The sequence below is a fragment of the Haliaeetus leucocephalus genome, unplaced genomic scaffold (genome assembly GCF_000737465.1).
Source record: "Haliaeetus leucocephalus isolate CR32 unplaced genomic scaffold, Haliaeetus_leucocephalus-4.0 Scaffold395, whole genome shotgun sequence".
NCBI classification, from domain to species: Eukaryota; Metazoa; Chordata; class Aves; order Accipitriformes; family Accipitridae; genus Haliaeetus; species Haliaeetus leucocephalus.
The window spans coordinates 6,473,413-6,475,533 of NW_010972831.1; the positions used below are offsets into that span (position 1 = coordinate 6,473,413).

Below are 2,121 nucleotides of genomic sequence, written 5' to 3' on the forward strand. Positions count from 1 at the left end.
GGTCCGGCTCGTCCGGGGTGTACCGGCGCACCGGTCCCCGGCGCCGAGCTGGGCCCCGTACGCGACCGCGGTGGTTTCCGCGGGTCGTAGCTGCTTCTGAGCTACGGGCCGGCCCCCGTACCCCGACCCCACCGCCGCGGGAGGGGAGAGTCCGCGCAGAGCCGCGGAGGATGCGCGCAGCCGGGCACCGCACCGACCGCCGCTCGGAGCGCTCCGTCCCGCCGCCGGTTCCCACCTGCGGGCCGGGCTCTCCTCGCAGGTTGCGGGGCCCGGGACGGCTGCCGAGGGCCGGGCTCCACGGCAAAGGTGAATTTGGGGATTTACTCTGCGGCTGGTGCCGGTCGCTCGGCTTTGTTCGGGTGAGTCTCCCTCCACCCCTTCCTCCCGCAGCCGCGGACAGGGACAGCGGGAATCAGGGACGCTGCCTGCGCTTCCCTACGTTAAATGCATATTTTTTTTTTTTTCACCCTTGAACAAAAAAAAAAAAAAAGAAGGGGGGGAGGGGGCCATCCCCAAGTGGGGAGGATTTAATTAAAGCAAAGCCAAAGCCTCCCCCTCCTCCTCCCGCCAGCCCCCGGCCCTCCCCGTCTGTGCGGCCGGGGATGCTGGAGCGCGGTGTCGGGCCCTTCCCCGGCTGAAGTTATCCACGCTCGGCTCCTCCGTGCCTTCAGACCGGGCAGCACCTGCCCGCAACGGGCTCCGGTCCACGGCACCTACTCCCCCCCCCACCCCACCACCCCCCGGGCTCCCCCAGCCGCCACCCGCACCGGTGGGGCTGGAGGAGGCCGCGACCGGTTTCATCAGCCCCCGGTGGAGGGGACGGGACCGGAGCCGAGGGGCGAAGCGTCCCCGTCGGACGGAGCCCCCCCCCCCCCCCCCCCGGCAGCGCCGTGCGCTTCCCGGAGGCTCCGGCAATTCCCGGCGAGGCTCGAAACCAGCCTGACTGTCATCACCCGGCAGATAAACGGCCGGATCCCCGACGGCAGGGTGGCTCCTATTCACGGCTCATCACCGCCGAGCCCAAGGAGCAGGCAGGGGGAGGATAAGCCCCGCTTTCAGGGACCGGCTCTCCAAACCACTCATCACTGTCACCGAGCTCGCTCATGCCTTGGCCCTAAACACCGGCGATTAATAAAAGTTTACTGTCGCTTTTCTCCAATAATTACACTCAGGCTGCGAGCCGGGAAAAAAACCGAGCGGGCTCAGACCTACGCGTTACCTGCGGGGATGCTCCACCGCTTCTCCAGCCGCGCTCCTCTTCCCCCCCCCCCAAGAAAACCTGCTTTCTCTCCCCCCGCTCCTCAAGAAAACCTGCCAGCCACGACGGAGACGAGGGGACAAGCGAGCCCCGAGCCCGCACCCGACGGTGCCGGGCGGCCCCGGCTCGGAGCTGCGGGGCGAGGCGGGGGGCGGCGGGGAAAACCCCCGCGGGGTCCGGCCCGGCTCCCGGGAAGCCAGGACCGAGCCTCGGCCGCATGGGTTGGCAGAGATGGATGGGCTGGAGCGGAAACTCACCGGTTTACGCTGCCGAGGAGGGGATGAATGGATGAGGACCGCGAAAAAGTTGCCGAATTTGGCCAGTAATAAGGCTGGAAGAATGGAGTGCTAATACTGAATTATGCGTGTACTCGGGAGGAATTACACGGCATCAGACTCGGGCTTCTAAACAGGGACAGTGCCAAACTTCTAATAACTGTGTAATATGCTTATTTATACCATACAAGGACTTACAAACCTCATTGTGCATAGCAGCTGGGTCGTATTTCTTTACCCTTCCATTCCTCAGGCTCTTTTGCCAAGAGACTGGTACCAAACACTTCTAGGCTGAAAGGAAAACACAAAATTAAATTGCAAAGAAACGATGACAGGAAGCATGGGTAAGATACGGGCTGACGTGCGGCCCTTTCATCTTAAGCATCTGCCTAAAATAGACGCAGTAAGGGGGCACTGAAAATATGCACGGTTTTAAATGCAAGTGATTCTCTGCTTCTAAATCGTTCGGTCGAATTATCCGCATGTAGTTGCCTGACCTGGGCACGTTTGTAGGCTCTAAGGCTTTGTTTTAGACCATTAAGTAAATAATTTAACGAATGTTTTAAAATGTTGGAAAGTAACGTGTTA

The 2,121-nt window shown here is 61.4% G+C and overlaps 1 protein-coding gene across 1 annotated transcript in view; it reads right to left on the minus strand.

Moving 5' to 3' along the window:
• TBX4 (T-box 4) overlaps positions 1-241 on the minus strand; it is a 37,566-nt gene extending 37,325 nt beyond the window's left edge. Inside the window, exon 1 of the mRNA XM_010573782.1 lies at positions 236-241. The gene's annotated coding sequence lies outside the window, so the exon portion shown is untranslated. The remainder of the gene's footprint in view (positions 1-235) is intronic.
• Between the last annotated feature and the right edge of the window lie 1,880 nt (positions 242-2,121).